This window comes from Polypterus senegalus, chromosome 2 (genome assembly GCF_016835505.1).
Source record: "Polypterus senegalus isolate Bchr_013 chromosome 2, ASM1683550v1, whole genome shotgun sequence".
Classification (NCBI taxonomy): domain Eukaryota; kingdom Metazoa; phylum Chordata; class Cladistia; order Polypteriformes; family Polypteridae; genus Polypterus; species Polypterus senegalus.
Genome location: NC_053155.1, coordinates 132,212,239 through 132,235,298, shown reverse-complemented (window position 1 = coordinate 132,235,298; position 23,060 = coordinate 132,212,239).

The window sequence follows — 23,060 nt, the reverse complement described above, 5'->3', positions numbered from 1 at the left end:
AATATAAAACATGTTTTCAGTTATTTCACCTTTTTTTGTTAAGTACATAACTCCACATGTGTTCATTCATAGTTTTGATGCCTTCAGTGAGAATCTACCAATGTAAATGGTCATGAAAATAAAGAAAACACATTGAATGAGGAGGTGTGTCCAAACTTTTGGCCTGTACCGTACGTGATATCATTTTCATGATGATAGGAGTTAAAGCACGTTATTAAACATGGGTTTCACGGCGCAGTGATTGTGTGCGACCTTCGATGAAATAATTTATTGCAGCAGTACTCAGGAGCAGCTCTAGGCTTGTGGTGGCACTGGGCAGAGGAAGAATCAATGTCAATATGGTATCTTATGCATGGTGTATGGCCATGTCCGTTGCGGACACTGCATAGCCGCCTCGTGCTCATGACACAAGCATTTAACTTTTGCCAAAATGTGTCGCTGCGTTTTTAGCTGTGTTGTTATTTTCTCTTTCTGTTTTATATTCAACTAGCAGAATACCCGCGCTTCGCAGCGCAGAAGTAGTGTGTTAAAGAAGGTACGAAAAAGAAAAGGAAAATTTTAAAAATAACGTAACATGGTTGTTAATGTAATTGTTTTGTCATTGATATGAGTATTGTTCTCATATCTATCTATCTATCTATCTATCTATCTATATATATATATATATGTTGTTCTCATATCTATCTATATACAGTATATATATATCTCTATCTATCTATATATATATATATATATACACCGCGCTTCAGCGGCGAAGTAGTGTGTTAAAGAAGGAAAGAGAAAGAAAAGGAAACATTTTAAAAATAATGTAACATGATTGTCAAAGTAATTGTTTTGTGTATTTGGCGGCAGCGTCATGAAGTTGTTTTCGGTAGCTGCATCAGAAAATGTACCACGACGTCTGACACGCCTCCTTTTTACTGTTTTCTCACAGCTTGGATTGCTGCTGTCATATATATACACACACACACACATACACACATACATACATACATAAATACATACATACATACATATATATATACATATATACACATACATATCTTCATATCTATATACATATCTACATATACACACATATACTGTATATATATATACATACGTATCTACATCATATATACACACACATACATACATACACACACACAAATTATATATATGTGTGTATGTATGTATGTATGTATGTGTATATATATATACACATACATATACTTGTGTGTATGTTTGTATGTGTCTATATGTGTGTGTATAGGTTTGGTCACTGAGTGCAAGGGAAAAATAATAAATTATAGTCTATAAGTTATTAAACAGTAAAACATTAACGTTTTAAGAAGTACAGGTACATTGAAATTACATTTTCTATGTGAACGTTCAAATTTGTGCCTCTGGTAATGTGCCTTACCGGCATTTAAAGAAAATTAGTTTTGTGTCCTCTGCAGTGTTAAGAGAAAAAGGCTTTGGTTTGGGATAAAAGGAAAAAGGTGTAAAGAAAGGAAAGTTGCCTTTTTCTTTTATATAGTATAGAGAGATGTGTTCACTGACGTTATGATCGCCTTTTGGGGACAGTCTCGGTGGGTCTTGTGTAGACTGGTGAGACGTCCCCGCAATTAATCGGCTGTGATGGCACTGTCAGTCCTCCACTCCTGTGCGTGTCTTCATAATCCGAGCTGAGGACCTCATAATCGATATACGTGCAAAAGAAAGTGTGAATCGCCTTAATATTATTTTGCCGTGGTGTAGAAAAGGGGTCCCGTGTTTGCACTTGTCTGGGCTATAGCGCAGGGGGAGGATGAAAAAAATTAAAAGTGCTCACTTTGACTTAAGGCAGAAGCGCAGTCAGCGTCTCAAAGGCCGGCACAGCTATGCACGTGCGCTGGCTGCTCGACTTTTGCTGGGCAGGAGACCCCAGTTTTTGCAGACACGTTCATGATATCAAAAGTCTCAGCTCTTTGGAGGTCATTCATATATATATATATATATATATATATATATATATATATATATATATATATATATATATATATATATATATATAGCAAAATACCAGCGCCTAGCGGAGAAGTAGTGTGTTAAAGAAGCAATGAAAAGAAAAGGAAACATTTTAATAATAACGTAACATGATTGACATTGTCATGAGTGTTGCTGTCATATATATGCCTGCCTAAATAAGTCACCCTCGCTTTGCTCTTACTTTTTACCGTTCATTTAATCATGGCTAGTGGCGGAAAAATTATAAAATGGAAGGAGGATGGCTTTACCAAAACAATTATTGATGGCGAATCGATTATTCATAAAGCTTGAATTGGTGATCTGTTTTTCTGTGTTAACCTCATATTTTTTCATACTTCTTCTCAAACTAAGGTGGTGCGAGGGTAAAATGAATCGGGATGCGCTGATCAATGTAATCGGTGTACAGTACCAGGAAATCATGCATTGACAAAAGCTCCCCTTTGCTTGTAATGCAAAGTGTGATTAAATGCATTATTTTTAACGCGTTATGGAGCACATGCATCAAAGCTTCTCAGCTGTGCTTGTGCTAAGAAAAGGAAAGATTTTAAAAATAACGTAACACGATTGTCAATGTGACCTTTTGTAAGTAGTGCCTGGAGGATTCAGTGTGGAGAAACTCTAGAGACAGTGTGTGTATTAACTTGTGGATTTTTCTGTGAGTATTTGGTGGCAGTCTGACGGTAGCTTCGAAGACGGCGTTAGCTGGAGCTCAGCTCAGAGCGAAATTAGATGAATGGGAGGGGAGATGATGACGTGACTCCCCCACCCGCCTTAACTGTCAATCCCCCAAAAACACAGTCTCTCGGAATTTGCATAAGCACACCCCTTCACCTACAATTTTAACTTAGTTACAAAGTGATCAAAACTCGTTTATATCCTGCGTCCTCTCATTAAACTTGTATCCCGCATTACCTGTGGGCATGTGAAACGCCAGTGGTAGCCTGTCTATGAACTTAATTTAAAGTTTAGGTTTACACCTTGCTTTCTTTCGAGTAGCAGCACTCATGAATATGGTAGTATATGTCACTCGCTCGCTTCTTATTGTTTCGCTGCCTTCTCAATTATATAATGCATGTTTTCTTAAGCGCTTTTGGAGGTCTTCCTAGTTTTCTACGCACTGCGTTGACAGTCAGTTCACGTGATTACGTGGGAGGCGTGATGATATCACACGAAACTCCGCCCCCCACGTCTTTCAAGCTCAACTCTATTACAGTTAATGGAGAAAAATACCTTCCAGTTATGACCATTAGGCGTAGAATTTCGTAATGAAACCTGCCCAACTTTTGTAAGTAAGCTGTAAGGAATGAGCCTGCCAAATTTCAGCCTTCTACCTACGCGGGAAGTTGGAGAATTAGTGATGAGTGAGTGAGTGAGTGAGTGAGGGCTTTGCCTTTTATTAGTATAGATATATATTGGCGTAGCCGCCACTGCAGTCTTTGCTTTTCTTTCTCCAAGTAACCGATCGCCACACAATCAGCTCTGTAATAGACGTTAAGCCATCTGTAAGCTTAGAGCGCCGATTCTTCAAAACGTTTAAGGAACATTGAAATATCTTCGTAGTACATGTTTAATTATTCTATCCTTCACGACAGTCCCAGTGAAGAATATAGATTATTTAAATGAAGTTAAAGTTTTATCTGTATAATATACTAAACATATTTTGCTGCATTTCATCTTAAAAATGATATTGTCATCATATGTAAATACGCGCTTTATAAAGTGGCTCAGGTTGTGCGATATTATAACTGTAGTGCAAGTTTACAGTGAGGTAATTGTACTTATAAGTACAAACAATTCTACAAGGAGTGCTTGATTAAGTGCATTTAAAGTTCTTGGAATGAAACTGTTTCTGATCCGCGAGGTCCGTACAGGCAAGGCTTTGAAACATTTTGCCGTGGCTGAGACAGCGTGTGCTTGATACTGTATACCAATAATTCTCTTTCCAATCTGCTTCTGCTGTGAGTCACACTCAGATACAGTGATATAAATACTCTGAGTGGTGCAGTGAGAGTAATATGGAAAAAGATGATCCGCTGTGGCAACTCCTAACGGGAGCAGCTGAAAGAAGAAGAAGAAGGTGCAATGAGAGTAACAACGCTAACGCAGTTATGGTATTTGTAATACTATGGCTATTCCCTGGACCATTATATTGTTACAAGTCAATTACAATCAGATGCATTACACTAATAAACAATATGTGGTTAGTTTCAGTGTATTTATAAAGCCGCGTCAGGAAAATAAGGTGTAACCACACAGGAACAGTAGTACTGCTTTGACGCTGGGTGCTGCCAGTCTGCAAAACCGAGCGGAGAACTTGTGTACGACAAGGTATGAGGTACCGTGGAAATGTGCATGGCTTTACGCCAAGTGTAGGTTTTATACATCACGATTTGAACGTGGAAAAGTTCTTACGCAACATTTCTGTGCATACGCACCGTTTATACATGAGGCCCCAGGTACGGACCTTCCTTAGTCTGCCTGGAATGGACCTCAATAAATCTGGCTTCAAAAGTTCTAAATAATTTTAATGTCTTTCCTAAAAATATACAAAAATGCCCTCCAAGGAAGAAGAAACAGTCATTCCTTTGACTTGTTTGACAAACCCAACAAAGAATCTTTATCAATAAAGATATTAGGCTGAGGGTGGTCTCAGAAGCAGTGACGTCAGGATGGCCCTGCTTCCAGGAAATTCCATCCACAAAACACAAGGAATACTGAAGAAAGCTTAAGCAGAACAAAAGTAATAAAAATGCATAAATAAGCATATCAAAAAATGATTAAAATTAAACAAAGAAGACACAGTAAAATATAAATAAATTAAATTATAATCCAGGGAACATACCCTGCCTGTAACAAAACATTTTGTTGTTTTGCTGGTGAAAATTAGCTTAGTTATCAACTAGAAAATTAACTCTTTACACTTGGATGTACTGTACATTGTTGTACAAATTTAACATCTTATTAAAGAAAGAAACATCTTCTAACAGGACAAATCAGTAATCAAGCAGGAGAAAAACTGTTCATTGTATCTTTTAATTAATCTTCGGCAAAATGCCTTAGAGGGAGCATTCTTCAAAAACGGTCTGTTACAGCAGAGTCAGAATGATCAGAGAAACAAAGAATGAAGGTTCATTTTTCACTATTGAACTGACATACAGAGTCAATCAATGCATATATTTTATTCTGGTTGGTTCATTGGTTTACACCCAAGTGACTTACAGTGGTGTGAAAAACTATTTGCCCCCTTCCTGATTTCTTATTCTTTTGCATGTTTGTCACACAAAATGTTTCTGATCATCAAACACATTTAACCATTAGTCAAATATAACACAAGTAAACACAAAATGCAGTTTTTAAATGATGGTTTTTATTATTTAGGGAGAAAAAGTAATTGCCCCCTGAACCTAATAACTGGTTGGGCCACCCTTAGCAGCAATAACTGCAATCAAGCGTTTGCGATAACTTGCAATGAGTCTTTTACAGCGCTCTGGAGGAATTTTGGCCCACTCATCTTTGCAGAATTGTTGTAATTCAGCTTTATTTGAGGGTTTTCTAGCATGAACCACCTTTTTAAGGTCATGCCATAGCATCTCAATTGGATTCAGGTCAGGACTTTGACTAGGCCACTCCAAAGTCTTCATTTTGTTTTTCTTCAGCCATTCAGAGGTGGATTTGCTGGTGTGTTTTGGGTCATTGTCCTGTTGCAGCACCCAAGATTGCTTCAGCTTGAGTTGACAAACAGATGGCCGGACATTCTCCTTCAGGATTTTTTGGTAGACAGTAGATTTCATGGTTCCATCTATCACAGCAAGCCTTCCAGGTCCTGAAGCAGCAAAACAACCCCAGACCATCACACTACCACCACCATATTTTACTGTTGGTATGATGTTCTTTTCTGAAATGCTGTGTTCCTTTTACGCCAGATGTAACGGGACATTTGCCTTCCAAAAGTTCAACTTTTGTCTCATCAGTCCACAAGGTATTTTCCCAAAAGTCTTGGCAATCATTGAGATGTTTCTTAGCAAAATTGAGACGAGCCCTAATGTTCTTTTGCTTAACAGTGGTTTGCGTCTTGGAAATCTGCCATGCAGGCCGTTTTTGCCCAGTCTCTTTCTTATGGTGGAGTCGTGAACACTGACCTTAATTGAGACAAGTGAGGCCTGCAGTTCTTTAGACGTTGTCCTGGGGTCTTTTGTGACCTCTCGGATGAGTCGTCTCTGCACTCTTGGGGTCATTTTGGTCGGCCGGCCACTCCTGGGAAGGTTCACCACTGTTCCATGTTTTTGCCATTTGTGGATAATGGCTCTCACTGTGGTTCGCTGGAGTCCCAAAGCTTTAGAAATGGCTTTATAACCTTTACCAGACTGATAGATCTCAATTACTTCTGTTCTCATTTGTTCCTGAATTTCTTTGGATCTTGGCATGATGTCTAGCTTTTGAGGTGCTTTTGGTCTACTTCTCTGTGTCAGGCAGCTCCTATTGAAGTGATTTCTTGATTGAAACAGGTGTGGCAGTAATCAGGCCTGGGGTGGCTATGGAAATTGAACTCAGGTGTGATACACCACAGTTAGGTTATTTTTTAACAAGGGGGCAATTACTTTTTCACACAGGGCCATGTAGGTTTGGATTTTTTCTCCTAAATAATAAAACCATCATTTAAAAACTGCATTTTGTGTTTACTTGTGTTATATTTGACTAATGGTTAAATGTGTTTGATGATCAGAAACATTTTGTGTGACAAACATGCAAAAGAATAAGAAATCAGGAAGGGGGCAAATAGTTTTTCACACCACTGTATATAAAATAAAAGTCTATTATATTATATTCTGGTTCTTCTTATACCTTTGAGTTGAGCCACCACCCTTGAAATTTCTGTAGATATAACAACTGTCCATTCTGGTTCTTTATAGGACATCTGCTTACTTCTTAGTCATCTCTTAGTCATCTTTCAGTAAATTTTGTTGTTCAGTTGACCTTCATCTGATTTCTGATATTTATTAACCTTTGTGATGGACGGCCGGCGTTTTAGTCTGGCCAAGACGTCCCTCAACTAAGAGAAAGAACTTTTTTAGGGCACTACATCCCCCGGGACGCTAGATGGCAGTTCCCCTGGACGGAAATGGTTCCCCGGATTCCCACAGGGCAGCATGGGACACGGACTCCGGTTCTTCAGCTCGGTTGGGTGCCGCAAGGGGGAGCTCACTAAGAACCCAGGGACTATTACGGTGACGTTAACCCGGAAGTACTTAGGAGTCACGAGGACAGAAAGCCACAGTACATCCGGGACACCTGAAGAAGGTGTTTGACCCGGAGATGGAATACTTCTGGGTCATGGACTATAAAGGATTGCAGGAAACCCCAGCAGATCGAGCTGGAGTTGGGTGATAGAGGATGAAGCTGCTGGCAGTGGAGGATTGTGTGGTTATTATTGTATTATTGATTATTGATTTATTGTTGGAGAATTGTGGAGTGTGCAGTGCTTTGTGCACTATTACTGAAGAATATTATCATTAAAATCTTCTTGTGCTTTTACACGTATGTCTGGGACATCTGTCTGGTGGGTTAAACGGAGCAACAGCGACCCCTAGTGTCCACACCCTTTATGCTATTTCTTTAAGATGAATGATCTGTTACCCTAAAATTATTCTTCCACAACATGTTCAAGAAGGTGTGACTGGTATATAACATTTTTTGTGTATTTCTTGTTCTTGTTTAGTATGCAAAAATAATTGCATACTAAAACATAAAGCTTAACATTAAGCTTAAAGCTGTGACATCAATTAACTCTAATGTTTACCTCACCCAACACTAGGATTAGAATTTAATGTGCTTCTGAGTAGTATGACTTGCACATCCTATTTAAAAGCTGTCATACTTTATGAACAATTCAGAACATAATAGACATGCTACACTACTAATACTTTTTCATTTATTTATTAATTGTCTAGCCTACCTTATCTAGTTCAGGGTCATTGAGTACTGGCAGAAGCCAACATTGGATGAAGTTTCAGTCCACCACATGGCTCACTAAAGCTCAGATTGCCACACTATATTATTTCTGAACATACCAAATATCAAAGTATTCTGAATTATGCACAGGATATTTTTTTCTTCATTACGATATGTGAACATTTTGTGACAACACATACATAGGTCTTATGCGAAGGATTGCAGGAGCTTAGAGTGCTTCAACCCTAGGCACATTAAGTTATATATACATATATATAAACATACCAGAGAAAGGAATGAGGAGATTTCTTAGCTCTAATGACATCTGAAGAAGAGTTTAAAAGGTATAGCATGAAATGACGTATTTGTGCTCAGAGCTGAATGGAAGTAGAACTTCAATTAGTTTAAAATCAACATCTATATTACTAGAGCAAGCACCAAATACAACGCTTTCTGTGAAACTCCAAGTTGCAATCCCCAGTAACTGCATATTCAGTAGATTTATCATCATAAGTGTTCTTACACAAAAAAAAAATTGTGTAGTTCTTCATAGTGAGTTGTCTTGTTTACAGATCAGGCAATGTAATATGTGAGAGAATAATTTTAGGATAATATAGCATTCATCTTAAAGATATAATATAAAGGATTAATATGTGTCAGAAACCTGTTCAGGCATATCAGGAAACCAGACAAAGGTCAAGCAAACAATAAAGACAATGATGTAATATACAAAATGTACTGAAGGATAACTAAGAGATATCCTATTGTAATAAGATGAGACGTGAGGCGTGAAAAGGTTTGGGGCAGCCAACCGTTTAATGCGGTTTCCTGGCTGCAAAAGTACTTGAGACATTATATTCAAGTTTATACAACAGAGTCCAAAACAGAACTGCCTGCCAGAGCAAAGGCAGTGGGCTTTATAGGACAGAGGACGGAAGTGATGTCGTCCTCTGGGCCGGAACCGGAAGTGGCATCATCCTTGGGGCCGGAACCAGAAGTGGCATCATCCTTGGGGGCCGGAACCGGAAGTGACCTCATTCTTGGGGCCGGACCCAGAAGTGATGTGTCCTTCTTGGAAATGGTGGCTCCTGGTGGGATTTCCCAGGTAAGACCTGCAGAGAACTCAGAAAGAGCGTCAGCGTACCCCCCGGGCAGATGTATAAACAGTATTTTCTAAGCCCTTCAGCTGCCTCCCATGCACACGTGTGTGACACTATATTCAACAAGATTGGACAGTTGTTATATACACAGAAATTGCAAGGGTGGTGGCTCAACCCAAAGGATATAAGAATAATAATATAATAGACTTTGATTTTATACGGATCATTTGGGTGTAAACCAATGAACCAACCAAAGTAAATGTATGTATTGATTGACACTGTTATGTAAATTCAGCTCCTTATAAAACTTTTAATATTTGACCTTTCAGATTATGCTGTGAAAGAATGCTCCCTGTTCAAGCATTAGCTGAAGAGTAATAAATGACACAGACGGACAAACCTTTCTCCAGCCTGATTACTGATTACAAGGTTTTATCAGACTTGTCTTGTTAGAAGATAATTTTCTTTCTTTAATTAAGATGTTGTTTGATTTATACCACAAATATTAGGAAACATAAAGCACTGTTAATTATTATCATCCCTTAAGGACTTTAGATAGATAGATAGTAGCTAGTTTGTTACTGAGCTTTCAGTCTCTTTGGTTTAATCCTATGTTTAGTTGAGCTGTCATGAGTGTTGAAGAGAATCTAAAACTGGTTACATTGGTGTTAACAGTGGAATTGTTCTTCCCTGAGAACAGTAAATTTAAGCAGACAGGCTATAAAAGTGTATTACATGAGAACCTATTACAGTTAATTAATCCCCCCCACACCCATAAAAAGATCAGAGTGGTATACATCACCCCCACAAACATTCAGAATCTTTGGATATTTGTATATCCAGTACACCACAGGGTTATAAGCACAATGGCCGAATTCAATGTTAGAAGCAATTGCTATGGGCTAACCTAGGTCAACTGAAGATTCGGTGCCTTACTTTGAGCACAGTCAAATTAAATGAGGGAGAATGTAACAACATTCATAATGTGAATGTTGCAATGGTGACAATGTTTGCAGTGATAACAGTAATGCCTTTTTGGCTCAGCTAGTTAGGTCTATGGAGCAGTAGATTCAATTTGTAGAAAGGGATGCAAAGGATGCTTATAAATTCAATATAAAAACAATTAAATTAAGTAATCAACTTTTATACATTAATTGAACAACCCCAACGCTGAAGCTGACAATATCCTTGACTCAGTGTGCTCTTTACCTTTATTATCAGTGGCCATATTAGTTTCTTTGTGACATTACAGGACAACTGTCACTGTAAATATTTAATGCCAATAAACACATTAATCTACATCTTAAAAACTATTCTTTTTAAATGTACATGTTAACAAACTATTCTGAATTATTCTTTAATGTATGTTGCACTTTTTTTTATTGAATTTTCTTAATTCTGAGGATGCAGAGACTCGTGTTTCATCAGATTTTGTTGAATAAATAATCTCAATAATACAGCATGTTTTTTTGGTATAATAATATTCCATTGTGGAACTTTCTGAGATATTTTGAGCATAATCTTTTTCCCTTGTGACATGTCAAACAAAATGTGTAATTGTTTGGTTTACAGTAGCTTAAAATATATGATGTTTACCCAATGTTCACATGGGATTCCTTCAGGGTCTTTGGCTTTCTCCCATTTTTGAGAAACATTATGTCAGCCTGATTTTAATTAAATCTTCTATGATTTCTCCATGGTTGTTTCCACAGTGTATGCTGGTATTCACAACCACATGAAGATTATTCCTCATGGTATTTACTGCCAAGGTAAATTTTGGGCTCGGGCATCTAAAATCTAAGCAGAACATATAGTAGGGGAGTCAAAAGCTGTAAGGACTTCCATTTAAGAGCTGAATATGATAGATGTCTCTGTTTAAAGAGTTGTCACACACGTGTGCATGGGAGGCAGCTGAAGGGCTTAGACAATACTGCTTATACATCTGCCCGGGGGGGGTGAGGTACGCTGACGCTCTTTCTGAGTTCTCCACAGGTCTTACCCGGGAAATCCCACCAGGAGCCGCCATTTCCAGGAAGGACACATCACTTCCGGCCCCAAGGATGATGTCACTTCCGGTTCCGGCCCAGAGGACGACATCACTTCCGCCCTCTGTCCTATAAAGCCCACTGCCTTTGCTCTGGCAGGCAGTTCTGTTTTGGACTCTGTTGTTGTAAACTTGTTACAAATGATTCAAGTACTTTTGCAGCCAGGAAACCGCATTAAACGGGTGGCTGCCCCAAACCTTTCCACGCCTCTCGTCTCTACTTATTACAGAGTAAATTTGTTCATTAGGCATTCACATTACAAACAATATGTTTATTGATTTTCATTTGTGTTTGGTTTGGGTTCATTTGTGTTGGTTGTTTAATAATAAATGGGTCAGCTCAGCCTCTGATTCATCCTGTTACTAGCTTAAGATGAGAAAAATTAAAAAAAATTGTTATGAATACAACTATCGACTATACTAAAAAGTTTATTATAGCTCAGCTGTCTATGTGACAAATCAAATATTTGGAAAGATGGGCGTGATTTTCCCAATGATATTTGACTACAGTATATGTCATACAATGTCATAATTCAAAGGATGGTATTCAAATGATCATTTAAATTTGAATTTCTGGGCTACAAAAGACAACTAACTGAGTATTACCTAATGAAACATAAACCATTTATGGTCTTCTGTATATATGTAATGTGCAATACACACATTCTAAAACTGGCTCAATTTAATTCAGGGTCATGGTGTCCTGAACCTGTCCTGGCAGCAGTAAGGCAGGAAGCAATCCAGGGAGAAATTCCATCTCAGGGTCTGCTTATGAGCACATCCATACTCAACTAATGAGAATCATGAGTTACCCTAACAAACACCTATTTGGTGACGTGAAGGAAAACCCATACAGACATGGGGAGAACATGACAACTCCACACAGATCATTGGAAGAGCGAGTTAGAAAAAGAATGGATGGTTGAGCAAAGGAGATGGATGTTTCTTCAACTTGTATGGCTTCCAGTTCTAGTTTTTTTTGACTGTTTAGTTAGTATTATTTTTTGAGTCTACAGTGAATTCAGAAAGTATTTAGACCGTTTCAAAAAATCCAGTGTAGAAAGGTTTTTAGAGACTTGCCCTAATGACTTGTAGATGTAATTGCTGCCAAAAGGGCTTCAACAAAGTACTGAATTAAGATTATGAATCTATACTAATAAAAGGCAAAGCCCTCACTCACTCACTCACTCACTCATCACTAATTCTCCAACTTCCCGTGTAGGTAGAAGGGTGAAATTTGGCAGGCTCATTCCTTGCAGCTTCCTTAGAAAAGTTGGGCAGGTTTCATTTCAAAATTCTACGCGCAATGGTCATAACTGGAACCTATTTTTCTCCATATACTGTAATGGACGTTAGCTCGACTGCCGTGGGGGGCGGAGCTGCGTGTGACATCATCATGCCTCCCACGTAATCATGTGAACTGACTGTGACCGCAGTACGTAGAAAAGAAGGAAGAGCTCCCAACAATAAAACAGCGGAGAACCCGTGGATTAAATAAAAAGGCTGCTTTGTTGGAGAAGCAAGGAAAAAGGACTTTCTTATATGTCGTTCGTTTATAAAACAGTGCAGAAGCTGTGAGAAGGCTGCTTCCTTGGCGAAGCAAGGAAAGGAATGAACACACCGTAGTGAAGAATGGCCTTATATGGGCAGGCAGTCAATTACATGGGAGGCGTGCTGAGTAGCGCAGCAGCCTTACTTATGAATATGCTAAGCACAGTCCTTCAACCGCGAATATATTTTACACCTTTGGAGAACCGCCAATGCCTCTTAAACATCTTAGATTCATAGGTGACGATTTCAGTAGTAGACACTTTGATGTTTATGAATATTTAAACTCTCAAAAGCTGGATGTGAAGTTATCGATGAAACCGGTTGTATGCTTACAATGCTTGACAGATGCCGAATGTCACTTCAACACAAGTCCTACAAATACTGTCGTAATTGAAACAAACCATGAAACTCAAACCGATTATGACAGCAGCAATCCGAGCTGTGAGATTTGTGACAATATTGCTTTTCACATGGCCAACTGTATGTTGCATACTCAAAAGTAAACACAACTTGGTCATATTACAACCGGAGGGCTGACCTGACAATGTGGCATACAAAGAGATCCTTAACAAATAATTATTGGTATATTTTCCCTCAGTTTAAAAAGGTTTAATTTTCTTCTTAATAAAAATTTTAAGGCAGTACTTCGCCGCTGCGAAGCGTGGGTATTTTGCTATTAATATAGCAAACAGCAACACTCATAACAGTGACAAAACAATTACATTGATTACATTGACAATCATGTTACATTATTTTCAAAATGTTTCCTTTTCTTTTTCATTACTTTTTTAATACACTACTTCTCCGCTGCAAAGCGCAGGTATTTTGCTATATATGTATATGTGTATATGTATATATATGTATATGTGTATATATATGCATATATATGTATATATATATATATATGTATGTGTGTATATGTGTGTGTGTGTATATACTGTATGTTTATATGTGTGTGTGTGTATATATACAGTATATATATGCCTGCAACACTCATGACAATGACAAAACAATTACATTGTCAATCATGTTACGATATTATTAAAATGTTTCCTTTTCTTTTTCATTACTTCTTTAACACACTACTTCTCCGCTGCGAAGCGCAGGTATTTTGCTAGTACTTATATAAATGAGAGATACCAGTTTTAATTTCAGTGCATTTGCAATTCTTTCTAAAAACATGTTTTCACTTTGTTATTATGAGTTATGTAGATTGATAGGAAATCTGGATAATTTATCTAGTAGATTTACTATACTATAAAGTGTGCAGAAAGTTAAGGGTTCAGAATTCTTTCTGAATCCATTACATACGTAACAACAGAGATAAATTGTACTGCTAAGTCATTCACAGTCATCATGTAGCAGCTACAGGTCTGATACATGGTTAAAGTATGGAGTTGGGAAGTCTGTAGATTTTTGTGCAATCCCACTATTACTGGAACTGGAACTTACTGTATTCTCCCTCTCTGTCTATCACACAGTATAAATATACCGTATAAAACACACCTTTCCAATTCAGAGTTCCAGAGAGCAGCTATTCTGGAACTACTGGGTACAAGGTGTGGTGGCAATCCTTTGCAGAGCACATGCACTCACGTATTGATACTCTCTCACACTGAGGCCAATTTGGAGTTGCTAGTGTCACAATAACGACCATCAAACATTGAGAAGGTTTGGTGCAGCCACCCGTATAATTGTTGCCGACTGCAAAACTGATTCAAATAACAAAACATGTTCATCCAACTGAGTCCAAAACAGAACTGCTCTCCTGGAGACAAGATGGCGGCTTTAAAGGCCATCAAAGGAAGTGATGTCATCAATACCGGAACCGGAAATGACGTCAGTGGCTGCCCCAGAGCCAGGCGGGATTTCCCTAGAATGGTCTGCAAAAGATCGAGAGGGAAAATTAGTGCACTTTGCCACCCCCTGGTCTGGCATGGAATCACAAGTATTCAAGCCCTTTAGTTGTCTCCTAAACACACGTGTGTGACACTAGTTAACCTAACCTGTATTTTCAACTAAGAAAAACTCACAAAGACACAAAGAGATATGCAAACCATACATAACAATAGAAGAGATAACAACCAGTCATGAGATTTGAACCCAGGGTGGTGGATCAGCAAGGCAACAGTCCTAACCACCCATCTATCTTTGCTTGCTTCGAAATTTATGATCAGCTGTCACACTAATTAGCTGACAGGCATTTCAGTCCAAGAGCAGTTTCTGACTCCATCTGTCATGCTGGTTCTGTTGGGTTATTTGTCCTTGTCAGCCTCTGTGGCGTGTTACTGAGTGTGACAAGTTTTTGATTTGTGGGCTTTTCTTTTGTGCATTCAGGAAATGTCCGAGTAGAGCAGTACAGTGTTTGTTTCACTTTTGTTTAAGCAGCTTGTTCTTTATATCTTCGTGTAAAGAGCTACATTATATAGTGTCATTGGTATTGATGCATTAGTGTCTGAAAAATCAAAAATAAAAAAACCACCAGCAGATGGAGCAAAAGAGCTACAAATGGCTTTATACCACAGCACATTTGTTTAACTGTGTAGAAAAAGCCACAATGGCCTGTGTTATATGCAAAATATTCTATGCAGATCCTTTGCCATCTGTTCAGACAAAAAAAATATTCATAATTTTATGCAACTCCATGTCTTGTTTTAAAGGATCTGTATAGAAAGTGGAAAAGATGTTAAAATTTTAACTATAACTGAAGCCAGTGGGTTTAGAGTATACTGTATTTCTACCTCTGGAGGGTCTGCTAAAGTATAACAGAAGTTACTAAATCTGGATCACAGTGATCACAGTAACCAGTATGTGCCATAATCTAACATTTAATGTAAATTAACATAAAGAATTACACATAAGAAGTACAAAATGTTAGATTTTAATAAAGAATGGGAGGTTTGAATGTATGAGAAGTGCCTAGGAGCCAGAGTGGACTCTTCACTTTGTACAGCCAGACAGTGTACAGAGGTCAGTAACACTTTAGTTTAGATTCTGCAAAAATGCATCAATTACTCATTTACTATTACTGTATGTAACAAACACTTCTCTGCATCTTACAAAGTATCAATAATGTGTTTCTTCGCTTCTGCAATGTGATCTAATAACAAGACTTCACTTTGGAGTGGACTGTGGTGTCTTAACTGAGACACATTTCTCCTGATATTACATATTTAGTATAAGACCTGTGTATCCTTCATATTAAGTTATTTTACCATCATGTCAATATACCACACTGCACAGAGATGAATAACCTATCTATTGATGTTTTATAAGTGTTATGAAGACCCAAAGAAGTGTATGTTAAGGTCTTGTTCCATAAGAATGAATGAGTAATAGATTGAAGTCAATAAGCTACCAGAATGTTTTATATATATATATAGCATGATGTGCAGAATAGAAGCCAAGGGAAGTTATGCTTAAGCCATTATATATACCCACCGGTTATGCCTCATCTTGACTACAGTGTACGGGCTTGGATTTCGTATTACATAGCAGTGTTAGAGAAATTTCAGAGGTTGATTCCAGGACTATGAGATACGAGCTATGATGATAGTCTGAAGGAGGTGAATCTTATCAGTTTAAGCAAATGAAGATTAGGAAGTGACATGATCAAAGTGTTTAAAATTATTAAAGAAAATAGTGCATAGTGGATCCCTAATCTTCCACAAGAACACAGGGACGCAGCTGGAAACCTGTTAAGGGCAAATTTCTCACAAAGATTAGAAATATTTTCTTCTAACCGAGAAACTCTAACACTGAAGAAATTACTAAATTTTGTGGTAGACGGTAAGACTTTAGGGACCTTCAAATATGTTGGAGCAATTATGTGAATAAGACTGATGAGTTTGTTGGGCTGAATGGCCTGTTCTTGTCACAACTGTTCTAATGTTCTAAAAGTGGAGACTTCTTTATGAGATTGGTAAATGTCAGTATTTTCTCTGGGTCTGACCAAATTTAAAATTATTGAAATGTACTGTAGTTCCAATGTGTATAACTAAGACCTGAATTGTGGGTACTCAGCAATGAAAACAAATGATGACATTCTAAATTTCAAGACAGAGATTATTAGAAAGGAAAAAGAAATACAATTTCTTCTTCTTCTTCTTTTGGCTGCTCCCGTTAGGGATTGCCACCGCGGATCATCTTCTTCCATATCTTTCTGTCCTCTGCATCTTGTTCTCTTACACCCATCACCTGCATGTCCTGTCTCACCACATCCACAAACCTTCACTTAGGCATTCCTCTTTCCTCTTCCCTGGCAGCTCTATCCTTAGCATCCTTCTCCCAACATTCCCAGCATCTCTCTTATGCACATGTCCAAACCAACACAATCTCCCCTCTCTGACTTTGTCTCTCAACCGTCCAACTTGAGTTGACCCTCTAATGTACTCATTTCTAACCCTATCCATCCTCGTCACACCCAATGCAAATCTTAATCTCTTTAACTCTGCTACCTCCAGCTCTGTCTCCTGCTTTCATGACAAATGAAAACTAGTACACTGACAAGATGGAATTTGTTTCCTAGACAGTTAAGGGATGCATAAAGGTGAAAAAAAGAAATCAAAGTTTAGTTTCCTAAATAGCACTAATTTAACATTTTATAATCGTTTTCAGCTGAAAAACTAAACGTAACTAATTTATACAAAAAAAAGCAGAAACCTTATAGAAGCATATATTGCCATCCATTCAGCAGGCTACTTCACCACATTTCTAGTAGTAAATATTGTCATCATATTGCAAAAGATGCTATTTGTTCTGTTGCAAGATGTTGCAAATTAACGTTAAGCTGAGCTGTGCTTGCAAAATTTAGAAACCACACCTCAAAAATTCCTGTTTAATCCATGTTTAGTCAGTAACAGCTCCAGAAACAGAACAATCTTAAATTATACTAAGAGCAAGATAGTAAATACCAGAAGCTATTTGTATTATGATTTGACTCAGAGAACTGACATAAGATCAGATAAATTCTGCCAATATTTTATTGGTAACCAATCAAACATGTTACATTTACATTGCAGAATGCTATTACATGCTGTACATAAAACACAGTGCATCTCTTTTCACCATATATTGAGTAAATGCCAATATACTCCAGTGGTTCCTGTTATGTAGCAGCAAAACAATAATATTTAAATATTTTTCAGCAGAAATAAAATAAAATGAATATCAGCATGGACACTCTCAAGTCAAATGCATACATTTCTGTACGCTCAAAGCAGTTTTTACCATTTTACTGAGATACATCTTAGCTGAAAGACATCAGTCAGTTTTATTAGTTCATGGCCTATAGTAGAGGAACTTCTATTCAGTTTAAGTACTGCCCAAAATGCATCTATTACTCAGTTACTCTTATGTAGCATGTTCTTAACCTAGGCATCTTTTGGTCTTGGTAACACTTATAAAACATCAGTAGATAGGTTATTAATTTCTGCGCAGTGTGGTATATTGAGCTGATGTCAAAATTTCTTGAAAATATGAAGGATTCACAGGTCTTATACTAAATCTGTAATATCACGAGAAATGCGTCTCAGTTAATCCACCTCAGGCCATTCTAAAGTGAGGTGTCGCTAGTTGGTCACATTGCAAAGTTGAAGAAGTACTTTACTGATGTTTTGTAAGTGTCATGAAGACCCAAAGAAGTGTATGTTAAGGTCTAATAGTAAATGAGAAATAGATGCATTTTTGCAGTACCTAACCTACTATTTTATCAACAAAAAAATGTCAAAACTATAAATTAAAAAATTTGCAATCATGTATGTCTGGAGACAATCCAGTTAAAAAAATCATAAAGAATCAACCCATGTTAATAAATGTAATGCATAAAAATTACTGATTGAATAATTTTTCTAACATCCTTTATTTAGTCCAGTTTTAGAGAGGCAGGTGGAGCCAGGAAAGTTCAGATACAAGGCTGGAGCCAACCCTGAATTGAGCCTCATTCCATCAGCCCACTCAGGCACAAATCGACAGTCAATGACCAATATGCCAGAATATGGCAAAAGAGACACCTTTCTGGTCAGGGTAGCACACAGAGATAATGGTTTGTTCAAAAGTAAAACTTCTTGACCTAACTGATGACAAAGAGACCTGAAACATTTGAAGTCAGGGGAAGCGGACAAAGGGATTACTTCAAAGCATTTAGGCCTAAAATCTGTAAAATCTTTTAACAAAACCTATGTTAGGATTGATGACACAGAGCAACACATACACACTAAAAAAGAAACCACCTTGATGGGGAGATTTTAAGAATGTTTCTAAAATTTGTGCTTATTCCAGTTGTCCTAGAAAGAGCATTAATGGCAGTATATATTAATAATCAGTGTCTTTGAGTTAATATCTCAGGATGAACCAAAGAAAGTTCTGTCATAAAAACAAAATATTTTCAGTAATTATAAACAAGTTGCGGACCTTTATCTAAAGGTATAGTATGTAAAAATTACCGTACACAAAGAAATAGCATCAACCACTTTATGAGGCATTTGTGTCTTTATATACAGGGTGGTCCAGATCTAATTATGCAGATCCAGATTGTCTGGATGACTTTGATTTATGCGGGGACGATTCCAGTTCGGCACAAAGACGATTCTTCATGTCATCAGTTCACACACTTCTTGATGGTCTGGGACTTTTCGGGTGATTTTCTATGAAATAAACTTAATAAGTTATAGCGTAATGAAAATTGCCTAATTAGATCTGGACCACCCTATATAGTGTGCTGTCATAGAAAGATGGTTCACTATTTTTAATATAGCTGTATAACATTGGACAATTGTAAAACAGTAATAAAGTTATTATTACATATGGAAGTGTGACAAATTTTGTAAGAGCCCAGCAGAGTGGCTATGAATATCTCAGGAACAACTAAAACTGAAACAATACAGTAGTAACATAATGAGCTTCATCTAAAGTGTCATTTGAGTAATTTTTGGTTGTGTTGAATGTGCAGATGCCCATCAATAAAAGAACTCTATGACCTCATTTTACAACCGACTACCTGAGTAGTGCTAGTGACACACAGAAGGCTTGATGTAGCTTTACTTGCCAAATGTGTTTAAAATAAGGATATTCAGAGAAAGACACAACTTGGGCTCACTCATCTTCCTCTCTGTAAATATGATAGCTTTTTGTAATAAAAGCACATGTAAGTGAATGGCCACTTGTTACTAATGTCTCCACTCTTTTGACGTCAGTTTAGTCATCAGTAGGTTCGGATTACCTTCAGAAAAATGATGTTCTACTGATAGCAATTTATTTGAAAAGTATGCACAAGAGAATATGTTTTTAATTCTCTTAAGAAAAACTGTCTTTAGCACCTGTATAATAGACGTCAAACTCTATTTGAAAAGTGAATAGGTTAGGAAATACAAATAAACTGTTCAGTTAAAGAGCTCTGTAGTCCACGCCCTTTTAATTTTTGGAGCTTCCACCAGAGAAATTACTTGTTTCACTTAGTTGGAATGAGGCAAAACAAACAAAATAAAAGACCAAGATAGCAATCAACTTCAATAAACATGCTGGGAGCAAAACTGAAAGTAAATTTAAACATACTGTAATAACCAAAGTCCAACATCTACCTACCACTACACTAAGAGCACTGCTAAAGATTTTAATCAGCAATCTCGAAGACTGAGCACATGAGATGTCAGTTTATAAAGCATCATACTCTTGACGAAATGAAAGCAACCCCTGAGATATACCCAATAGCAAGCAACTGTTGCATGTTTTTAGTTTTCTCTCCTCACAGCCAAACTCTTTTATTTTTCCCCACCTTTACCTTTCTTTGGGAAGAGTCCTTCATGAGGTTACATCTAAGACCAATGTACACCTCTAAACACCTTCAGACTTCCAGAAATTCTATGAGTTGTCCACTTGGTTCAGTAAACGTGTCGTATTCACATACAGTTCTAGCTAGATGCAGTATAATAAACCCAAATGCCACATCAGAAAAAAGAACCCTGTTCTTGTATTCCTTTTCCTCCACCACTTCATTCAGCCAATTCAGCCCAACACATTTATCAGTCTTGTTCTTTTCCTTGGAAAGACCTATTTTTCTTAATAGGTTTTCTCCCACCTTGTGAAACCTGTTGGGTGGGTTTCATTCATGCCCTCAGGGTAAGGCATGCTTTAACAATGGCATTCGACTTGGACTTGTTTGTGCTTGAACAATTTTAAGAATATGAGCAATGTCTCTCTTACTTATAATGCTATCATTAGGGCACATGTACAAAATTGCATTTGAGTTCAACATAAAGGGTGCTTGTAAAATATACTCAGCAAAAAAAGAAACGTCCTCTGACTTTCAACTGTTTTTACTTTCAGTAAACTTAAAGTGTAAATATTTGTATGAACACTAAACGAGTCAACACTATAAGACATAAACTAAAAATGTTTCACAATGTGTCCCTGAATGAAGGGAGGCTCAAAATCAAAAGTACCAGTCAGTATCTGGTGTGGCCACCAGCTGCTTGAAGTACTGCAGTGCATCTCCTCCTCATGGACTGGACCAGATTTGTCAGTTCTTGCTGTGAGATGTTACCTCACTCTTCCACCAAGGCACCTGCAAGTTCCTGGACATTTCTGGGGAATGGCCCTAGCCCTCACCCTGCGATCCAACAGGTCCCAGACGTGCTCAATTCCTTCGACGATAAACACGAATCCGTCCATCACCCCTGGTGAGACAAAACCGTGACTCATCAGTGAAGAGCACTTTTTGCCACTCCTGTCTGGTCCAGCGAAGATGGGTTTGTGCCCATAGACGGCGTTGTTGCTGGTGATGTCTGGTAAGGACCTGCCTTACAACAGGCCTACAAGCCCTCAGTCCAGCCTCTCTCAGCCTATTGCGGACAGTCTGAGCACTGATGGAGGGATTGTGCGTTCCTGGTGTGACTCGGGCAGTTGTTGTGGCCATCCTGTACCTGTCACGCAGGTGTGATATTCGGATGTACCGATCCTGTGCAGGTGTTGTTACACATGGTCCTCCACTGCGAGGATGATCAGCTGTCCTTCCTCTCTCCCTGTAGCGCTGTCTTAGGCGTCTCACAGTGCGGACATGGCAATTTATTGCCCTAGCCACATCAGCAGTCCTCATGCCTCCCTGCAGCATGCCTAATGCACGTTCACGCAGATGAGCAGGGACCCTGGGCATCTTTATTTGGATGTTTTTCACAGTCGGTAGACAAGTCTCTTTAGTGTCCTGCGTTTTTAGAACTGTGACCTTAAATGCCTACTTTCTGTAAGCTGTTAAGGTCTTAACGACCATTCCACAGGTGCATGTTAATTAATTGATTATGGTTAATTGAACATGCATGGAAAACATTGTTTAAACCCTTTACAATGAAGATCTGTAAAGTTATTTGGATTTTTAAAACATTATTGTTGAAATACACAGTCCTGAAAAAGGGACGTTTCTTTTTTTGCTGAGTATACATGTCGTAATACATTTTTGGACAAAGCATTTACCACAGCTGGTCTAAATTTAATGGGTTGGCATGCTAGATTACCCCACCTCTCTGTAACTCTGGTACAAAATATAAATCAGGTAGATGTACACACAATCCTTGGGACTCCCTGTCGCTGTATGTTTGCATTCCAACTAATGTCTTCGTTAGAGGCCTCTTACTACCTGTAATGAATCTGATTCTTTCTCCTCTTATCAACATAGTACAGGAGGTTGAATTGCTGCTGCTTCATAGCACTTAGGCCAATGATTAACTTATAATAGGGTACATATTTCGGGAGCTTGTAAATTCTTTGCACATCCACAGAGGCTTCATCCAGGGACTTGTGTTTCCCAAAACAGTCAAAATGCAAACTGTCAGGTCATCTGGTACATCTAAATTTCCCAAAGATATACAAGTTTGGCTTGCATTTTACATTTTTTTTTTATATACATAGCATGTCTGGACTTGACAGAGAATCACCAGAGCTGCACTAAATCCAGCTATACGGTACATTTTGGCTGCACTGAAAACTTGTTTGTGTCTCATATAAAATACTAACACCATCCAACCTCTCCATCTCTGATTTGGAATTCACGTGTGAATATTTTGTTACAATTCGGATGGCTTCACAATGTGCCTGTCAAAGCAAAAACAAGTGCCAGAACTGTTACTGTAAATTATCTGATTTTTGTTGCCTCCTGCTACACCAAAGACAATATTTGAATTGATGTGAGTTACTCTGTAACATCCATAATATTATGTTGCTTTGTGAAACCTTGCTTTTTTATTAATAAAACCACCTTGTTGTGTAAAGGTGCTTGTTGTGAAAAGTATAAAATAAAGATTCTATAACTTGACTAACATAATCTGCCAGGACATATAATACCTGCTTTATCACTGAAATACAGAAACACTTTGAAAAGTTGGATGTCTTTGCTTTCAAGTATTATTTGTATCTAAATA